The 21,461-nt window shown below is 48.9% G+C and overlaps 1 long non-coding RNA gene across 1 annotated transcript in view; it reads left to right on the forward strand.

Annotated features, from left to right (window-relative positions):
- The first annotated feature begins 7,372 nt into the window (after positions 1-7,372).
- LOC147827197 (uncharacterized) overlaps positions 7,373-21,461 on the forward strand; it is a 38,028-nt gene continuing 23,939 nt past the window's right edge. The window contains exons 1-2 of the long non-coding RNA XR_015452737.1: positions 7,373-8,195; positions 11,697-11,905. This is a non-coding gene — a long non-coding RNA (uncharacterized LOC147827197). The remainder of the gene's footprint in view (positions 8,196-11,696; positions 11,906-21,461) is intronic.

The following is a 21,461-nucleotide window of genomic DNA, read 5'->3' on the forward strand; positions in this document are numbered from 1 at the left end:
CTCTGGCCAATCATACGTGCTTAGAAATTTCAAGCCTAGGACTTAAGAAGATTCATATATTCTCACTTTCTGTTTTGCATCCTGCTGTCATCAAGATGAATGTGCTGAGGCTGACATGCTGGCCCAAAGACACAGGGAGCGGTCACCTTAGCCAAGTCAGCCTAAATCATCCAATTCAGCTGGCCTGATAGTGAATTATTGTTGTTGGCACACAGTGTTTTGGGAAGGTTTGTTATGCAGCATTAGCTGACTAAGACAGTCATATTGAAAAATCTGAGCTTTATTCCAAGTACAGCTGGGTGGCACTGAAAGTATTTGAAAGAAGAGTGACACAAGCAGTCTGATTTGTGATTGTCAATGATCTTTCCGGTTGCTGTAAGGAGGATGAGGAGGGTGGAGGAAGCAGGAGGCCCTCCTCAGCCATGTGCCTAGACTCTTAGCTGGCACAGTGCTTGGGAGAGAGGGGATGCCCAAGAACTGTGGCATAGCTTCCCACAGGCTGGAGTGAGTTTGCCCTTCCCATGCTCCCAAAATACTCTCTCTGGGCCCTTCTTCCCTGTGACTTGGCAGTAACCATGATCATCATACTCCTCCCACTAGCTGATGGGATTCCCAAGGCAGGGCAGAGCCTGGCCTGAACCTTCCTGCTAGCCATCCCCTGGACTCCTATACAACTATGTAGGCCCAGCTCTGTCAGAAGCCAATAACTACCCTGAAGTGGATTAACGTGGAAGTTTGTTCTATGACTACTAAGAGTTGGGTTTTCACTTCAGCAGTTTCCAACATATCCAGACATTTAAGTGACTTTTACCAGAGCACAAGGTGGCTTTCTTTACAGCTTCATCAGCAAACAAAGATCACTGAAGTGGTTCCCCCTTATCCCCAAGATGTGTGGAAGTAGATATTGTGGTGAGAGAGGGCTCAGAGGCAAGGAGCCCACATGAGAACCAGCTGGACGGGTTCAGTGGTAGAGAGCTTGCCTAGCATGTGCGGGGCCCCAGGTTCAGTTCCCAGCACTGCAAAAATAAAACAACAACAAAACGAAAGAAAAAAAACAAAACTAGCTGGAGTCTACTTAGAAAATTTTCAAACAAATTAAAAAATGAAAAACAAAAAACCATAAACTCATCCACTAGCATGAGGAACCCCAGTTCTGTGTGGATGTTTGCTAACACATTTTACCTTTAAGGTCTTGCGGGGGGGCGGGAAGAAGCCATCCATAAAATCCAATTTAAATAAGATAATCTGTTTATTTTGATTAATTTTGACCACCTTGCTTCTCAGAGTATTTACCCAAGAGGCTCAGAGTATATGACCAAAACATTTCATAACTAATAGTAGGATTGTATCCCAGAGGAGCAGGCCAAAAATGGGGATAGACTCCAGATTCTGTCCTCAAAATCTTACAGAAAGACAAAAGTGACATGATTCCCTAGATAGCCTCCTGTTACCAGCCTTTTTCTGAAAATGAACTCGAAACAATTCAATAGTTCAACTCGGTGCCTCAGAATTTGCTTAGCACCTTATATATACACACGGTTTCTGGTCTAGACAGCTAGTGTGTGTGGGAGGGCAAAGATTCCCAAATGCAGCACCTGCTTGAGAAGACTGATAAGATCACTTCTAGAGTGATTTTTTTTTTTGGTACTGGGGATCGAACTCAGGACCTTGCTCTTGGGAGGCAGCCAGCGGAACCACTGAGCTAAATCCCCAGCCCTTCTCGAGCGATGTTTTGATTCAAGTCAGTTTCTCTGACTAGATCAAGCAGGGCCTCATCTGTGTTTTCTACAGCACGGTATTACCAATGCCTGGCCATGGCTGGCAACACATAGTAGGTGCTCACTAACATTTACTTTATAATGAAGTGTGATCTACAAACAGTGAAGCACACAGACCTTACAGGTACATTCTGATGAGTTCGGACAAGTGTGTCCCTCTACATAACTAATACACTAATCAAGATCTACAGCTGTTTTGTTGGCTGCAAGAGGCAGGGGATCATGTCAGGACTGAGAGGTGGAGCAAAACTGCTCACATCACAAGTGAGGGAGCAAAGAGAGCCAGGTAGGGGCTGGCTCCCATTCCAGGGGCTGCCCTCCATCACTTAAAGACTTTGCATTAGACCTCCAGTTCTTAAAGATTCTACTACCTGCCAGGAACACCTCCCTGCAGAGCAAGCCTTTAATATATGTTCCAAACCTCAGCAATAATATATTTACTTAACCTCTTTTGTTCAAAATATTATCACTTCCATATGTAATCAATATAAAATGCATGAGTGAGATGTCTCACATTCTTTTGCTCATCTTGAGTCTTTGGAAACCAGGGTATATTTTATGCATGAAGTGCATTTCAATTCAGACTGGCCACCTTCCAAGTGCTGAGTAGTCAGTGTGGCTAGAGGCCACTGTGCTGGACAACAAGGAACCAGAACATTGTCATCATCCCTGATGATGACATCCCCTTTGGACTCAATCCTTTGTGCCCAGATACAATGGCTATTCTCATTTCTGTCCTCATAGATTAATTTTACCTGTTCTAGACCTTCATATAAAGGAAGCCAAATAGTACGTATTCTGGTGTTAGGTTTCCTTCACTCGACATGCTATTGATTTTTGAGTTTTTGGAGACAGGGTCTCAATACATACTGCAGGTTGGCCTCAAATTCACAGCAATCCTCCTGCCTCAACCTCCCAAGTGCCAGGATTATAGGAGTGCACCACCACACTCAGCTCAACATATTATTTTTGGAATTCAGGTTTGTGCATTTGGAATTTGTCCCTTTTTATCACTGAGTGGTATTCTATCATATGTCTATTTTTCTGTGATCAATGCATTTTTTTGTTTGTTTGTCTTTTCGTTTTTTGTTTTTTGGTACCGGGGATCAAACCTGGGACCTTGTGCTTGCAAGGCAGGTGGGAGAGCCACTGAGCTAAATCCCTGGCAATACATTTGTTTTTGAATGAATATCAGTGCAATATGGTAAGGTACACAAGGAGCCCCCTCTCCCAAGGACAAAGGGCAGCTAGATGACAAAGATTCAGGAGGATGGTATAGGATAGTGTCCTAAAAGAGGAGGCATTTGGGTTGGACAGAGTGGGATCCTTAGAGTACTGAGGGGAGCAGAGAGGCATTGCAAGTGGAGGAGGTGGTTGGAGCAAAGGCTAGGGGCTGGGGTTGGGGATGAAAGCCTAGGAAAGTTAGGGTATGCTGTGGCCAGACTTGAGGGGTCTTGAATGCCACTGTAAAGAACCTTCCCAAGAGGATGGTCAGTTGGTACTTTGGGAACAGGGGCACAGCCATAGTTCAGAGTGATCTTTCTGAGAGAGGACAGCCTGGGCCTGGGCCTGGAAGGCTGGTCTTTGCTACTGTCCCCAGCTCCCCTAAAATAGCCCCTTTGCCTTAGTTCAGCTGCTCTACTACCTTGGCCAGCTTTCGCCCTCCCGTGTCAAGCATCTTCCAGGAAGAAGATTCCCTGTCACTTGCCTGGCCCTCTAGCTTATGACATAGTTTCCTCTCAGTCAAGCACACAGTAATGCCTCTCCACCATGGCATGGTGTTAACTCGCAGCTGCTTTACCTTGACCACACGCCAGCCTGAGTCTGTCTCTGGGAGGTGTGCTGGTTGGCTGGGGCTGGTGGGGACGCTTCATCATGAACCTGCCCAGCTGCTGGAGTGCCCTGGGCTTGGGGAGCATTAGGCTAGAGATGACACCCCAGGGTCCCCTGCCCCTGGAGGGGAGGGAGCTACAGTCAGTAGGAGGGAGAGGCTGGAGGTCACACCATCAAACCTGGTTCAGGCACATCTTGCATCAGTCATGCTGATGCCGGATCTGGCTCTCTTTTACCTCCGTGTCAACCTGGTGGGGCCCAGAGCAGATGCTGCTTTCCAGGGATTAGGAAGGGGAACTCTAATGTGCTCAGGTGACTTATGCTGCAGGGAAGACAAAGCCAGGGCCTGAGTCCCAGGGCCCCTGATTCCAACCCCAGTGCTTGGCCCAACTAAGTGGCCTTGGAGAGTAGCCTCCCTGTTGGATGCTGTGTTCCTCTCCTTATACTGAAGTCCTTTAAATGCCCCCCTCCCTTTTCTTCCCCAGAAGGCTGCTTATTTCTTTAAGCTTGAGAAGAAGAAAAAGAAAAAGGGAAAAGGAGAATTAAATTTATTGCCATGTTAGAAACATTGGATTGAAGAATTGATCCCTATGGCTAAGTAAGTTCCCTCTTTTGTGCAAAATATAAATAAATCTGTATGGCTTATGCTGAGTGATGAGCCTGGGCCGCTGGGTGGGTTTCACGACATGAAAAGCCCTTCAGAGCCTCTGGCTTGACCCCATCAATGAGCTGATCTAAATAGTCCTGGTGTGCTCCCTGATGGGGGATTTTGGCAGCTCCCTTGTCCTGCCCGTGATGGCAAAGGGACACTCGCAGAGTCCTTCCTGATGGCAGCTGGACCCTGGCAGGTGTGCCCTGGATCTGCTGATTTTCAGAACCATAAATAGAGCAGCTTAATTATTATTGTTATTTTTTTTCTCTAGGCTGAAGGGGAGGGGGTGGAAGTGAGTGTGGGTATCCCAAGTGTGTGATTACGCAACACAGAGTGCTCCTCTCCCTAAAGGTTTCAGCTAATTTCTGGGAAGAAATGGCCAGCCTGGCGTGTCCTCAATTAATCGCAAGGGGAAGCTTTAGTCCTCCCGCTCTCATTGTGGTTTAATTTTAGCGCGTTTCTCTGGGGTAGCCCTCTTCCTGGTCTCTGCTTGGGGTGGTAAGGACCTGGGAAGAAAGGGAAGGAGAGAATGTTGTCTGACAGATGCTGCTTTCTCCCTGGCTCACACAGAGATGGGGACAGAGATGGAGATGGAGATGGAGATGGAGACAGATAGACTGGGTCGTGCTTCCCTACTGTCCAAGGAGCCTCTGTGCTTGCAGCTCAGGAAAGGATTTATAAGATGCAGGAATTTTCCAGAAGAAGAGATGACCTGGCCTTGCTGGTGGATTCCATCTCTGAAGTGACAAGAGTGTAGACAGACTCTGGGGTTAGAAACCCAGAGCCTGAGGAAGGGGATGAAGTCTCCTTCAGGGTGGAGCGGTGTGTTTGGTCTCCAGCAGTGCCAGTGTGGATCATGGGCAAAGAAGCTTGTGGGGCATGTCAGGTGTAGGCGGGGACCCGCGTCTGTCCTTCTTGCCTGTTTATGCTTTGAGACAAAGTTTCTGGAACTTTGTCTTCAGTCTTTGAAAGGCCTTGAGGGCAGGGAAGCAGCTCAACCTGTTACATAGATTCTGTCCTTGGGTTTGACCTTTTGCCTCCACTGAAAGTAAACATTGGGCTTAAACATGGGGGTTCCACCCAGTGGGACCTATACGTCCTTGCTCTTTGCTGATAGCAAGAGTATGTGAGGATGTTGGGTTGTACCCTATTACCACTGGGCTTGAGTTGGTTGCTTCTAAAGGCCCTGGAAACTGGGTTATGTGAAAGCACCTGCAGTGAGTGTATTCTCTCTCTCTCTCCCTCTCTCTCCTTGGTGCTAGGAACCCAGTCCTAATGCTAAACATGCAATCTACCACTGAGCTCCACCCCCACTGTACTTGTTGGTATTTTATCATCAAACCATCTCCCATGGCTAAGAGTTCTGCTAGCTTGAGACGTGGTGGGATCCGGTTGGCCTCAGCTGAGAATCTGAAGACACACTCCCACTTTCCTTACCATCAGGGCATAGGCATCGACTCTGGTTTTGCCAGTCAGATGCTCCCATCCTGCACTTTGAGTGGGGAGCAGAGAGGCAGGGACCCACAGAATGTGTTCCAGGGAGGGGGCAGCCACAGAGGCAAGCTGCATTTGATTTCTAGAGGCAGTGAGGTGGGGTGGCGTCCACGGCTTCAGGGGGATCTGAGAATCAGGCCCCGGGCTGGCGATCCATTCTGCTGCAGCAGAATTCCTAAGGTGGTAACTCTAGCAACGGTGCCCACCCTGTCCAGGAGGCCCACACCTGGCTGTGTGCCCTGGAGGAAGAGTGAAGTAGTGGGTTCCTGCTCTGACTTTAAGCAAAAGACAGCAGGGAAGATGTGAGCTCTAGACCCAGTTTTCTGCAGGATGAGGCAAAAAAAAAGTAGAACTCACACAATTCTGCTAAAGAAAGCCTTTTCTGCCAGCTGCTGGCTCCCAAGATCCCTAAAGTCCAGGTCCAAAAGTCAGTGCAGACGCCTCAGCCGCAGCTCCAGCCACACTCTCCAGTGGGGTTTGTTCCTGTGGTCAAGGCCCAGGGGAGCCTGCCTCCTGCTCCTTGTCTCCTTGGCAGCTCCTCTAGTGCAGGGTCCCTGCTGGGTACAGAAGAGCTGTCCCTTCAGAGTGTGTGTGTGTGTGTGTGTATCTGGGTGTGTGTATGGGGTCTGGGTCTTATCCCACTGTGAATCCCTGGCCAATAGGCACATGCAGGTTAGGGCTTTCCATTGCTCTTGGGATAACTCCAAACTCTCTATGAGCCACACAGTCTTGCAGGTTCGGGTACCACCCACTTCTCCAGCTTCAAGTCTGGCTAACTGCAGGTCTTTCTCCATTGTTAAGGCCAGCCTGTGCATGCAATATGGTTTGTCTTTCTGTACCTAGTTCTCTAGTTGTGGCTTAGCCAGTATTGACCAGAACAGGTCTAGCATCTCCTTTTGTGAAGATGTTATACCTGTAATAATACAGCCTTTGAATACTAAATTAAGTTTGGCAGCTGGTTCATGGGAGCGAGTCACCTATCCTCATAGCTTTCTAATGTCCCTGGACCTGTCTTTTCTTTCCAGGGCTGTGAGTTCAAGCCTGCTCATGTGCAGCTTATCTCTGGAAAGAGCTGGGTCTGGCTTTAGGCTGGTGGTTCTTTTCCCAGGTCATTTGGCTTCTCAAACACAAAGCTGCTGTTCTGCGCTCCTTGCAGCTCACTTTAGCTCTGCTTGTGAATATAATTGAAATTTCACAGTCATCAGTTTTTAAAATGATTTTCTGAGCTTTGGAAGATGACAAGAGTTACAAAATGTCTTCAGAATATTCTTTGCAAAGCTTCTTGCAGAAGTGACTATGCTCTCCAATGGGCTTTCCAGAGCATTTGCTAAGCTCCTACTGCATGCAGCCTGAGGCCTGGAGGAGGGATACACTGCAGTCTGTGTGTGTGTGTGTGTGTGTGTTTGTGCTTGCACGTAGGGATGGGGGCTTTTGTACACAGGCTTGCACCTAGACCCAAAAGTAGCTGGATAAATACTAGGCAGAGGTCAGAGTGCAGCCCAAGTACAGCATGGGAGGGCCATGGGGGAGAAGGGTGGGGTACTCACTGCTGCTAGATTCTTCCCCTGTTTGTTCTAAGCAATGCTTGGAATTTCTGGGCTGTGATGTGGAATGTGTTCAAGGCTCTGGGAGGGCTCCTGGGTTGTTCTGCCTGGTGGAAGGGAGGGGAGTGTGTGCAACCTATTTTTTTCTCTACTACTACTACTACTACTACTACTACTACTACTAATTACTTGGTATTGGGGTTAAATTTGAGGCCTTCACATTGAGCTACATCCCCAACCCTTTTTTCAAAATTTTCTTCAGAAAAGATCTTGCTAAGTTGCTAAGTTGCCCAGGATGAACTTGAACTTGCCATTTTCCTGCCTCAGCTTCCCAGACCTTTTTGAGATTGAGTCTGGCTACTTCCTTCTTACGTGGACCCCACCCCTGCATGCTTCTCCTGGTGCCGGTCTCTGCCTGGAACAGCCATCACTTGCTGACACCTCGACAGATCCCTCTAAATCCTGCTGTCTCTGGGAAACCTTCCTGATGGTTCCAGCTGCAGGGAGAACACACTTTCTCCACGGCATGGGCACCTGCTGGGATTTTGGATGCTTCAGCCCACCATGGACAACTGCAGAATCCTTTTGTTCTGGACTGTCATCTTGCTGAACACCCATCCAGCCAGGCAACAGCCCTAGTGATGTTGGTTGAGAGGCATTAGAGCATGCTAAGGCAAGTGAATGTAGAAAAATAATAATACAGCAATGGAGAAACCCAGGAGCACCACCTTAACCCAGCGATCAGTGCCAACATGTCACATGACTAGCATGTGGCCTCAAGATTTGGGAAGAAAGGCACTTCATCAGCATGCTTCCTCTGAGCCCGGCCTCAGGTTGCTCAGGAGAAAGCGTCAGATGAACCCGGCTGAGCAACACTCTGTGAAACACCCAGAGGTAGGTCTTCAAGGGGTCAGGATCATGGAAGAGCAAGACTTGGTGAAGGGTTGGTGGAGGTGGAGAGACTAAATGCAATGTGGATGCTGGGTTCAATCCGGAAACAGAAAAAGGGCAGCACAGGAAGACAGACAATCCACGTAACATCTGTAGTTTAGTTAACAATGTTCCACCAATGTTATTTTAAAAGCTTTGATAAATGTATCAAGGTGAAATGAAATATTACTGTGGGAAGAAGCAGGGTGAAGAGTCTTGGGGAAGTCTCTGTACCATGTTTGCAATTCTTCTGTAAATCTCAAATTATTCCAAGATAAAAAGCTAGAGAGAGTGAGAGAGAGAGAGGAGAGAGACTGGAAGAGGCACCAAGGTTCTAGAAACAGAACACATGGACTCATATCCAACCCCCTCACTTCTTAGCCGATTTCCCTTAGATGTGACACTCCACTCTCTGAGCCTGTTTCCACATTTTGGAAGACAAGGCTCAGTAGTTTTGAGGGAAAGCCTAAGGGAGCTAATTGCTAGGCACACAAGAAGCAATCAGCAAAGGTTAGCTATTACTTCTTTTTTTTTTTTGGTACTGGGGATCGAACTTAGGACCTTGCACTTGCGAGGCAGGCACCAGAACCATTGAGCTAAATCCCCAGCCCAAGGGTTAGCTATCACTGCTGCTACTGATGGAGGAGAAAGTCCAACATCCAAAAGCTGGGGGGACCGGAGAATATGCTGGGTGGCAGAATTCACTAAGGTCTGACTGGTTCACTCTGATTCAAATTAAAAACTCGTGCATGGATTTTGTCTGTGTACTGGGTCTTGTCCTGGGGGTTGGAGAAAAAGCAGAACTGGTCCTGGCCCTGGTGGGGTCAGGCGGGAGGATGGGGATGTGCACTTGGGTGGCAACGTGGGGGACCTGAAAGCAATCGGAGGTGTGGGTAAGTCACTATGAGGTCAGACCCAGGTGCTCTGTGGGAGTCCGAAGCTGGGTGAGGAGTCAGAAAGGGCTTCAGGGATGTCAGGTGTCCCTTGGATTGAGGTCAGACATATGAACAGGGGTTTTCTGGGTATGAGGGATTTGGCCAAGAGCCCTAGTGAACAGACTGTAGGCACCTTAGTGTTGCACCTGGGTTCTTCACTTGAATTACTGTGACTCCTTTTCACCCCTGCATGGTATCGATGCCATCACTTATAGTTGAGGCCACAGAAGCTCAGTGAGGGACTGGGTAGGAGGTTAGAGAAGGTTAGAGAGGCCTGGCTGTTGGAGCATGGACTCCAACCCAGGCTGCCTGACCCCAAAGCCTCCTGTCCACCAAAGCCTCCAGCCAAGGCGCACTGAAAGCACAGCCTACACTACCACAAGGAGAGGAAGTGCCGGGGTGTGGTCGCTGTCACCTGCAATGTCTGGAGGAGGGAGACCGCCTGCCGAGATGGTGGGGCACAGTGCAGGTGACCGCTGCTAGTCCTGGGTTTGGACAGTTTGGTGTAGGCGAGAGGGGCCATGGAGGGTCTACACAGGGGTGGAAGGCACCCCCTCCCGCTTCAGCATGGAGTATGAGGGAGGGAGGCAGGGTGGGGAAGAAGAAGGGAGGGGGAAGGTGGGGAGGAGGAGGTGATAAGAGGGCAGCATCTCCAAAGACCTGACCCGGGGAAGTGGAAGAATGTGAGGAAACATGGCAGTACAAAAGCACCCTGGAAAACTCGGGGCAACTAGCAGACTGTGAGTGCTGTGGGACCCAGCCAAATGACACAGCTACCACAGTGCAATTGGATCTCGGCTGGGAGGACAGAGAAGCAGGAGGTGCTGACCCCTACCTCCTATCCCAGGCTGCTTGGGGCTCTTGATTCAGGGTGCCCGGCTGAGTCCAGATGCCACACCCTAAAGGGGAGGATGATGATGCTCAGGGAGCAGGACATGCAGGGTCACGTCCGGTGAGGCAGATGAAGGATCTAGGCGTGTTCACACCAGAGAGACACAGTTCAGAAGACAGCTGATGTGCTCATGTGCCCAGAGGACCAACAAGGGACACAGTGAGTCAGAGCTCAGGGCTCCTTGAGCTCCCTGGTTCACTTCTGGTCCTTTCTGCTCCTGCTTCTTTCTCTGAAGCCAGAATTCCTTTGCTTCCCTGGTCCACAGGGTGGCTGCTGTCTCTATGGCTCCTGAGCTCTGGACTCTCGAGTGTGGGGGTTGTGATGCTAACTATCAAGAGTGGGCTTGAAATTGGAATTTTCTGGCTTTCTAGGTCCCTGGTCGCAGCATCCGATGCTCATTAAGCCCCAGGCAGCTGAGTTGGCTCTGTGGATGCTGACTGTGCAACCTGAGGGTGGTGGTGTCCAGCTGGATTCTGCTCCTTGAGGGGCTGACAGGCTGCTGGACAGAGGCACTGGCATCAGGCTCTGGTTCGATCTCACCCTGTGAGCCCATCTGCACCCCGATGTCTGTCTCTCTCCAGCATGCGCAGAATCCTGGGAACTGGCATCCCGGCTCTGGCCCCTCTCCAGCTCCCAACTAGCTGTATGACCCTGTGCAACACTGGTTGTCCGGCTTCCACTTCTATAGCATGCTGGGTCACACAGGAAGACTCTAGAGCCTTCAAAGGCTAGGGTTTCCTTCCAGGTAGAGAAGCCGAAGATTGGACAAGTCACTGAAGGGAGTGTGGACCGCACAGCCTGTGGGTGGAAATGCAGTCCCCGTATCACCAGTCCCTTCTGTAAGAGCCGCAGACTCCATCTGCTTTTTGGGGGTTCTACTCCCCCTGTCGTCTCTCCTGGTTATGTTGGGCTGCTCAGGGTAGCCAGCTCTTGGATCCCCTCCTGTTCCTTCAACTCCGCCCTTCCCAGAAGCCCCTGCTCACTGCCGTTCAAAGGCAGCAGCTAGCCACTGTCACTGCTGCTGGCCTCCACAAGCAGATTGCTTCCCTGGTGGCACCTGGGCCTGGGTCTGCTTTGCTCCTGGTTCTTGTCCTCTTCAGCCCACCTCAGGGCTGAGGTCAGGCCACAGAGCAAGATGCACAGGCTATCCCTGCTTCCTTCTCTCGGCGCCATGTTGGCCACATGGCACAAAGCAGCTCTGGCCAGGGCCCAAAGTCTCCCGCAGTCCTCCTGAAAACAGCTCCTTCTCCTGGTGAGCCTGAGCCCTCTCCAGCTGGGCTCAGTCTCACCCTATAGGGCAACAACCATCTCACCCTGTCCCTCAACTGTCCTTCTCTCAAACCTTCCAACTGAAGAAAGCACTGGAAGCTCCTAGCCTATCCATCCACGGTGGGAGAGGAGGCAGTCACCTGAAGTGCTCTACCCTACAGGTGCCAGAGATCCTGCCCCAGGCCTGCCAGGCACCACCAGCTCTTCATTTGAGTGTTTATGTCAATCAAAATTAACCAACATTTATTGAGTGCTTATTGTATAGCCAGAACGGGAGAAATTGCTCTTTTCTTAAAAAAGAAAGAAAGAAAGAAAGAAAGAAAGAAAGAAAGAAAACCACTTTTCTGCTGTCTGATTTTTTTCTTCCAGATTTCTCAGCCTTCTGGAAGGGATGCCTTGAATTATTCAGCCTGAGGTACAGATCTCTGGAGAACACAGCCTCGCGGCTACTTTAATCACTGGAAAGGTTTGGAGTCAGTTATAATCAAGCCAGAGTCAACGTGGAAATGCTCGTCTCTGTCTTGAAAACAAGATGAAAAGGAAGCCCAAGGAGATAATATCAGAGTGGAGAGAGGGAGGTCAGTTTCCAGGGCCTCTTAGGTCCTTCTCACATTTCCACAGGGGGTCTCAGACCTCGAGCCCCAGCCCCTGGGTCTCTCTGCTTTCAGCAAGGCTCATATCTGTGTCTCTGTCTAACCTTTTCTAATGTCAGGTGGAGACAGTCACTGCTCTCTGCCCATGTAGGGCAAAATGGACCAGGAAGGGACCTCTCTCTGATGGAAGTTTGGGGGAAGCTCTTATCTTTTAAAGAATGTGTGGGTAGACAGGGATGGGGATGGAGATGAAGTGGGGCAGGTGGGTCTTTGTATCTTGAACTAGCCTGGGACTAGACATGTCAGGGAGTGGCTGGGTTTAAGGCAGGGAGGGCATGGAGGGCAGGTCGGAGGGTGCCAGGATAGGAGAGCAATCCAAGGGAGGGGAGTGCTGATTCACCTACTTGGCCCTAGGCGGAGGCGACTCTGTGTTCCCTGTGTTCCTGAATCCTGGGAATGTGGTGGGTGGAGGTCTGCTAGTCTCGTAAGGAGGGACATTTGGTGAAACCTCTGCAGCACAGGGTGGCCCGGATTGTGTTATCTGTGTCACAAAACTGTGGGGGCCACTGTGCGCAGCTTATCCCAGGGTCTTCAGTGAATGCAGAGTGGTGTTGCTGTGCTGAGGATCCAGGCTGTCTGTTCTATAGATGGTGCAACGGAGACAGGCCCCTTCTGCAGCAGCGTCCCTGAGATAGCTGAGGTGGGTGGGTCCAGCAGGTGTCGCCCTCTCCCCCCAGTGCCTTCCATGTTCCTCCCAGGATCATCAGCACAGAGAGCAGGAAATGGGCCACATCACAAAGGAGGCAAGATACTGTGGGGCCCAGCAGCTGGTTTGGAGTGAGCTCCCTTTCCATGCCACCCGTGGGAGACGGGATAGAGCACTGGTCAGGGCTGTTCTGCTTGGCTCCCAGCTAGCAGCTCTGGGAAGGTGCTGTGTAGCTGCCTAGCTGGGTAACTCCTGGACTCAGTTTCTGTGCCCATGAGGCAGAGAGGAGACTGTAGTCTGGAGGGGGTGAGCTAAAGCCTGCAGAGCCCTTGGAGGGGTGCTGGAGTGGGGCGGACACACTGTGCACTGCTCTGACTGCACTTGGGGGCTGTCTAAAGAAATACTGGTTAATTGGAAAAAAATGTTTTTTCAGAATAGTGAGGCCACAGCAAGAAGATGGGACTCACCCTTTGCATCCTCCGTTTCAGTAGAATCAGCAGAGAGCTGATTGCTTTCTGTTATAAACACGTGCGGCACAAAGGAGACACGAACCACACACCCAGGGGAGCATGGGTGTCTCTGTCCTGGGAGCCTTGGCAGTTAGTTGAATGCGTTTCCTTCCAGGCCTACTGCTATATGCATGCAAACCAACCTCCCTTCCTCCCTCCCTGCCCCCTCCCTCCCTCCCTTCTTTCCTTCCTTCCTCCTCCCTCTCTCCTTTCCTCCTTTCTCCCTTTTCTCCCCGTCTACTTTCAGAGGGGTCTTGTATTACATACGTATCAGTGATACTGTTTAGTAGTCTGCTTTCTCCCTCTCATCATTGTATCAGACACATCTGTCCTCATCAGTACATATTTTTCTACTGAAGTCTCCCCTTCTCCACTATATATTGCAGTTGCCAGAATTTGAAAAAAAAAAGGGGGAGGGGATTTTATTAGAGCCCCAAAGGAGACCCTAAGAAAGGAGACCTTTCTATAAAAGACTTAAAAATATTTTTATGTTTACAGTTCTGTGAAATTTATGTTTTTCTACCTAACATTATTTCAGAGACATTTTATCTCACCACCATATAGCATATGACCTAAGTATATGGTATTCAAGAATATAAGGCTCAATTTTCCCAAGATTCAATATAAGTTTTTTTTTTTAATGTGGTATCGGAGATTGAACTCAGGACCTTGCGTTTGCCAGGCAGGAAATGTGCCACTGAGCTAAATCCCTGGCCCTCCTCAATAAAAGTTTTGAGGTCACCTTGAATATATGAATATTAGGGAGTAGGGGTGAAATCATTGAATGTTTATTTTTAACGCTTAATTTATAAACTTAATTCCACAGGGATAGTTAATCCATATGTGATATAAAACACATGCCTTAGCAAGATCCCTTTTTCTACTCACTTTTCCTTGTTCTATGTTTCATGCTGACTCTTGCATCTTTGACATCTATGCCTCCATTTTCCCTGGAGGTGCTTTGTGAATGACCCAACTGTACTGATTAGCCTTCAGGTCACTGGGACAAAATACTCGACATCCACAACTTGGGAAGAGAAGTTTATTTTGTCTCATGGTTTCCGAGGATTCAGTCCCTGGTTGACTGCCTCCAGGGTGAAAATGGAATGACAAAACGGCTTGGGGGAGGAAAGCTGCTCAGCTTATGGTAGCCAGGAAGCAGAGAGTCAGAGGGAAGAACTAGAGTGAGAGCTACACCTTCCAAATGCACAGCCCCAGTGATCCACCTCCTTCAACTGGCCTCACATCCTAATAGCACATTCAGCTATGAACTCATCAATGGGTTGATCCACTGATGAGTTCGGTGTCCCCATGATTCAATCACCTTTCAAAGCCTCACCTCTGGACACATGAGCCTTTTGGGGGACGTTGTAAATCTAAACTTTAACACTGCCCTAGCTGGTGGGAGAGCATCCTTTCATTTTTGTCTATCTTATTTGAGATTGCAATGCAACACCTTTAAAATCATGTTCAATGTTGTTTCTGGAAATTGTATTCTGAGCCACAAGTATCTATTTGCATAACATCAGGACAGTCCTTTTATTTGTTCCATAAGTGTGTATTAGTGATCTCTACAACATAACCGCTCGCTGGATTGCTTTTAAAAGTGATCTTTAAAGGCTTGTTTACAATGACAACCAACACTTACAATTGTTAGGTTGTAACCCTAAGAACAGTTACTAAGTCCCTGTAAATTTCTTTGGCTCCTTTTTGCCAGTTCTGGGAGCTGACCTCTATAAATATCCCAAACTAGCAATGATTGAGGTCAGGGAGGGCTAATGTGATTTCCCCAAACACCACTTTGTTGTTTAAAATAAAGTAACTAAGAGAGAGAGTGCTTAATAGGAGAGTCTTTGTAACAACTTGAATTTAAAGAGATTTTTCTCTTTTCTAAAGGATAATTGTGGAGAAATTCTTCATGTTATGTTTGGTAATATGTGATTTTTTTTCCTTAAAAGATAAGATTAATGGAAGTGTGGTTTTCTATCTGTGGGCTGCACCCTAATTTATTTAATCACTCTTCTATTGTTGGACAGTTCAATTATTTCCACTTTTTCCTATTATAAATAACAAAGCACTCTTTTTGTACTTATATCTCTGGCACATTCCAGATTATTTCCTGGGGACAAATTCCCACAGGGTCAAGTGGTGTGCATATTTTTAAGGATCTTGATAGTTCATGCAAAACTGTCTTTCAGAAAGGTCATGTCTATTTATGATCCTTCAGCAGTGAACAGAGGTGGGCCCTTGATCGTAAACATGGCTCACTTCTAAAAGGAATAGGGGAAATGCTTCCCCATAAACTTGCTGAACTTTGTGTATAGACATACCTTTCTAGAGCTGTGGGAGTTCTTAGTATTCTTTGGTTCACTGATTTCCCAGTGGCCTTGCATACTCTCTTATGATAGCAGTTCCCTACTCCAAAAGGAGTCCCTGCTAGGACTGAGACCTCCTTTAGTTTATCTAAAATATGCTTCCCTATAGCTTTCACAATTAACCAGGTGTTTACTGTGCTCCTCCAATGTGCACCTAGCCTAGCTCTGTGTTGGGCACACTCATTCACTGGAGTTGAGGGAAAGGGACATTGAGTATAAGGAGTACCAACTCTGGTGCCAGGCATTGCACAACTCAAGGAAGCTGAGGTTATTATCCTGTATTTTAAGGCAGAGCAACTGAAGTTCAGAGAGGTTAAGCAATTTGTCCAAACTGGAATAAAACCTGGGTCCATCTGACTGAGGCTACACACTGCCTTCTTCAGGTCTTCCTTTTCAGAGCTACTCAACATGCTTGTCCTACAAGGTGGACTCTGCCATCCACTGTGTCTGGAGAGTGTGCACCCTGCCACTATCAGGACAGCCCTGACCTCAGTTGTCTGTCCTACTGTCCCACACGTGTTCCTGTTGGTGGCTGCACTGGGTTGATTTGGTTCATCTGAGGGTCCCCTTTCCTGGTACACTCAGGGTAGAGTCTGCATAAGGTTGGAAGGTGGGAGGGAGGCAGCAGCCGTAGCCTTCTGGAGGGCGTAGTTGTTAGACCTAGGGACAGATGTGGAGGTGCCTGCTGGGCCTTGTCTCTTCCCTCCAGCTCTTCCTCCTGGTCCCTGCCCTGTTGATCACAGTCACTTTGCCCCATCACCAGGCCCCTGGCTGCAGAGCAGGAGCTGGGAGCCATGCAGAAACACTGGCTCCGCACAAGCCTGTCCTCTAGCTCCCCTTTCATGGTCCCTGTTTGGTACCGATGAGCATGGGTTCTTCAAGTGACTGGTTAGTGGCTGCTTCTCTGGGCCTCCAGCTGCCTTTCCCAGACCTTTGCCTCCTCAGGTCTTCCTTACAAGGAGTGTCTGATTCCAGTAATAAAGTCCTGATCCCAAAGAACCTAGGATTCCGCTTCCCTAGCTGAACCTGGTGGAAATGGTGTTTCACCACAACTAGCCTAAGTGGCCCTCTGACTCCTGTGTCTTGGCGTGCTGAGGTGTCACACTGTGAAGGAGCCTGGCTGAAGCGATCAGAGGCCAAGAAGCTACGCAGAGGCATATCACCGAGCCTCGGTCAATGCCCAGAATTGTGAAAAATAGTAAGGGTTTTTTCTTCTGCTGAGAAAATACTATTTTTAAATTTTTCTATGACTTTATTGATCTGCAGTTATATTGCATTGCACATTTAAAATATGTTAAGTAGGGGCGGGGGGTTTAGCGCAGTGGTGCTGTGCCTGCCTCGAAAGTGAAAGAGCACAGTTTCCTAATCTCTGTGTCTCTTTTGCACCCACACGAATGAATCATGCTGGAGTCTGCGTTAGTCATTCCCCGCTCTTTGAGCTGTCAGATGCCCTTGGCCTTGGGGAATCAGCTGGATCTCACCTGTGTGTCTTAATGTGGCATCTGCAGAAAGACGTGACCCAGACCCTGTGATGGAGCCACACAGGCCAGGGCAGTTCATAAACAGATGGCCTGAAGTCCATAGATGTGTTTTATTCAGCACATACCAGGGACTGGTACAATGTTTCAGTCTCTAGAAATTCATATATAATTCTGGATTTCTGGTTTCTCTTAAAAATAAGGAGAACTGACCATGCTGGGGCCACATTCCTACAAGACAGAGCTCTTGGCTGGGCTAGTCATTGGGTCCCCAGCTGGGAAGAGTTGTGTTCTGTTACCGATCGCCCGTAGCCCAGATTTGCTCAATTGCACTTGCTCCCCACCCCATATACCAGCCCCTTTGTCACTGTAGTTTGCTCTACGTGCTGCTTGGCATCTGAACATTTGAGTTCCAGCCTCTGCTCTAGAGGGATTATCACCGCCCAGGAGGGGCCTGTGCTCCTGCTCGTACAGCCCCAGTATTCTAGCTGTTTGATCACTACTCTGTGCTCAGAGTCTCCTGATTCCCTGGGTTTTCTTGGGAACCTCTCCCATGACATCTTGGGCATGATGTTTAAAGGAAGACATAGGGGCTTTGGTAGTTTTTCTACGTTTTCTTGGAACTGAAGGGAAAAGGGAAACTGCAGCTGGCAGTGCTTGGCTGGACACTTTCGATGGAGGCAGAGCTTTCATTTCAGGACCAAATGATGGTTCAGATCCTGGCATGCTGCCTCCTCCCATGGCATTTCCAGGCTTCCATGTAGGCTCTGATCCTGGTGTGTTGTGAGTCACCATCACCATGTTCTGGCCTCCCCCATAGTTGTTGGACTGGGTAGTTTGTGACTTGTCTTTGATTCCCTGGAGCCTGGCATGCAGTAAAGTCTTAATAGCTATTTGCTGAATCAAATGTGTAAATGGAGAAAAGGTGAAAAATAAGACGAATGCTGGCGGACAGGGAGAAAGCACCCAGGGAGAAGGGACTGAGACCCTGGGAAAGGTATCTGCAAAAGAACACACATGTGACACAGGATGCAAAATGGAACTCACTAAGCCATTCATTCATTCAAGATATTTGAAGGGTATCTGCTGGCACTGATTGGAATCCCTGGGACTCAGTGAAGGAACAGGAATTGCTGATTTTACCTAAATAAAAGGTCTGAAGGGGCAGGAAGTAGAATTTCCTGTAAATGTGCAATATGTCCCTTGAGAGCTTATGGTACAAGGACACCCAGCCCAGTGCTAGTGGTTCTCTCTTTAAATAGGCAGGAGTTAGAACAGCAATTTGACTTGGCAAATTTATGAGCCTAGTTTCCTCACCTGTAAAACTTGGAAAGTACCCATCTTTACAATAATTGTGAGGATAGGTCCTATATGAAAGACAAGCACAGAGCCGGGCTTGTCTCAGCCTTTCAGTGAACAATGGCTTGATAATCAGGACAGTGGCAGGGTGTAGGTCTCAACCTCCTAGGAAAGATGAAGATGTTCTAGGTGAAAACCATCACCTAGGCACAAGGACTATGAGGAGATGGAACCAGGAAAGCCTGGACACCTGCTGGATGAAGAGGCCCTGAGCAGAGCTTGCCCGTGTTTGGTTTCTCCATGGGGTGAATGGATCCAGGGAATCTGCTGCTCTGTGTCTGCTTCTAGCTCAGCTGGGCAAGAGTAGTGAGAACAAAAGGACCAGACCAGGAAAAACATGAACAAGTCACAGCAGCTCCTGAAAGGGAGATCAGACTCCTTGGCCACAGGAGAGAGGCTGTCGGGAAGGTCACAGACAAGTTGCCTGTGAGTAGCCCAAGGCTGAAGTACCACAGGGGACAAGGATGCGAGAGAAGAGGTGCCCAGCAGTGGGATTCTGATGGTGCAGCAGACGATCTGGATTGGGGGCTGGTGGTTCCTGCAGGACTGGTCTAGGCACCTTGCCATGGATGCACCTCTCAAGTGTTACTAACTAACTGCTCGTGGGCACTGCTCTGTGGACTGCGTGCAAGGCAGCCCTCACCATGAGGGCCTCTCTTGTCCTGTCCAGAGCACATTCTCACTAATGCTTGAGATCCCACAGCTGGAGTGGGATCCAGGGATAATCCTGCTGATCGGCAACCATGTAATCTGCTCCTGCTGGTCACTAATCTCTAACAATGCTACCTCCTAAGTGCTTTCCAAGTAGAAGCTTTGCCTGGGCAGCTTCAGGACCCATTATGATAAAGAAAACACATGCCTCAAGCTCTGATGGCCCCGCTAAACTCCCAGTGACTCCTTGGATGACACAGCTGGCATTAGGGCTGGCCGGATGCAGGCAATCCCACTGCCTGGATGAGGCATGTGAACAAGGACCAGGGCTAGGCTTGTCCTCTTGTCGTCCCACTGTAACCTATAGAATGTGACATGTATGGTTTGGAAAATGAGAGAAATATCAAAGTCTAGCCTGTGAACTCTGCAGTGACCTCACCTTTTCAGTGGATCCTGCCAGCTGTTGTCAGTGGGACCACCTCCTCCCTTGTTCCTGCCCCAGAGGGAAGGTGAGCAGGTGTCTGCACCTGAATTCACTGTTTACAAGCATCTTTCTCCTTTCCCTGCAGAGGATGGCTTCCTTTATCTTTGTCCCAACATTCTCAGGGACCAGCCAAACTTGGGGTGAGAGTAACCAGTCTGCCCACTGGACAGATTTCTTCTTCACTGTCTTTCAGGACCTCTCCCTATTGTCCCCATATCGACTGTGGCATTTGGGAACTGAGGTCTGCCTTTCCTCTGTTTTGGACCCTGTGGCTTAGCTCTGAGGCTTGGCTATTTCCTGCCCATCCTGGAATCCTTGAACGCTGTGGTAGTTTTTCCATGGTAAACACCTCTTTTCTCTCGACCATTCTCTAACTTCACCAACCATCCTGCCAGTCTTCTTGGGAAACACAGTAAGGATGCTGAAGGAGCTCTCTTGCCTTTTAAAATATTCTCAGAGATGTAACTTCCAAGCCTCTGCTACTATCTGCAAGAAACAACTCCCCTCCTAGTACTCCACAGCAGCCACCACAGGTTGGGTGACATAGCCCTGAGCCCCTGGGAGCTCTGCTGTGGGTCTTGAGAAACATTTCCGATTCTCAGGCCTTGCTCCCTGTACCTCTGGGTACCTGGTGGGGACTTCATTTCTGAAAACCAGCCTCTTTCATGAATAGCCTTAGCTTTCACCACTCTGTAGATGTCATGGGGGTCTTATGATCTTTCTTTCTGGAGTCTCTTCCTAGACTCTTTCTGGAATCTTCCCACTGTCCTAGGGAGAGTAACCATAACTGTATTGTCTTCCATTCATGTGCTCCTAGTTTTTCTGCAGCTTTCTGAGGTCCCATGATTCTCTAAAGATGCTCTATCACCCCTTACCTGTCCCCCTGTCCTCAGAGTCTTTGGGCTCTAGTCCCATCCCTATATGCCTCTTTAATCTCTGACTCTGACCAGCCCATAGACACCTGGCCAACCAGTGGATGGGCACCCTTAGGTCAGGTGTTCTCTCTTTGACCAATCAGCTGTGGCCAGCTGGTAATGGGGACATAGCTACAGAATATGGCTGGTCCCACTCAGTAGGGGGCTGGGTGGCAATAATAACGGACCTCTTATCTTCAGTAAAAGAGCAAGAGCCAAGTATGATCCCACCAGCACACATGCTTAGATCCTGTCCCCTTTCTGCTCAGAGAGATAGGGCCTTGGCACTTCTGTGCCCCCAAGATGGGGCTGGTAGAGCTGAGCAGAGGGGACCCCCTCTGGGGGCCCATAGAGTGTGATTTTGGAAGACCCTGAGCCTACATCAGCTCTGCAAGGGACTTTCTGCTTGACTGTGCCTGAGATCTCCAGTGGAGCAGAAAGCACTAAAGCCTGGTTGAGTTCCCCAGACCATAGGTGCCCACGAGGAGGCCGGAGCAGGGAGGGGCTGGCTTCTGAAATGAGGTTCAAGAAGGTGGCAATGGTCTTATTTGTGGAGAAGGGCTGGGCTGCTGAGCCGATGTCCAGCCGGGGTTCTCCCCTGGGAATGGAGGCATCTGGCATGGCAGAGACGACCCCTAGCGCACTTCCCATCGTCTGTGCACCCTCTCTTCCTCCAGTGGTTGAGACAGCACCCAGCCCTTAGGGCAACTGAGTAGCAACCCCAGGTTTCTGAAATCAGACATCTCATGCTTCCCTTGTTCCAGACCTGTTTTTCTTTTTAATTCACATGGCCATTAGAAAATTTTTTACCTTTCTGAGATATTCTTGGAACATGACCAGAGTGTACAGTAGAGAAACCTTCAGTCTGAGAAATAGGATTGTGTTCTAGTTCCAGATTTTTCTGACTTACTGTGTGATTTTGGGCAATCTCTTTCCCTCTCTGAGCCTCAATTTTTCCAACTGCATAGTGAGGGAATGGGGTGAGATTATCTATAAAAACCTTTCTACCTCTCCAGGAGCAATTATCATGAACCCACTAGTGTTTATTGAACATTTTCATGTGGT

This window comes from Heterocephalus glaber, unplaced genomic scaffold (genome assembly GCF_053883595.1).
Source record: "Heterocephalus glaber isolate CG9 unplaced genomic scaffold, H.glaber_assembly_v1.0 deba00001452, whole genome shotgun sequence".
Classification (NCBI taxonomy): domain Eukaryota; kingdom Metazoa; phylum Chordata; class Mammalia; order Rodentia; family Bathyergidae; genus Heterocephalus; species Heterocephalus glaber.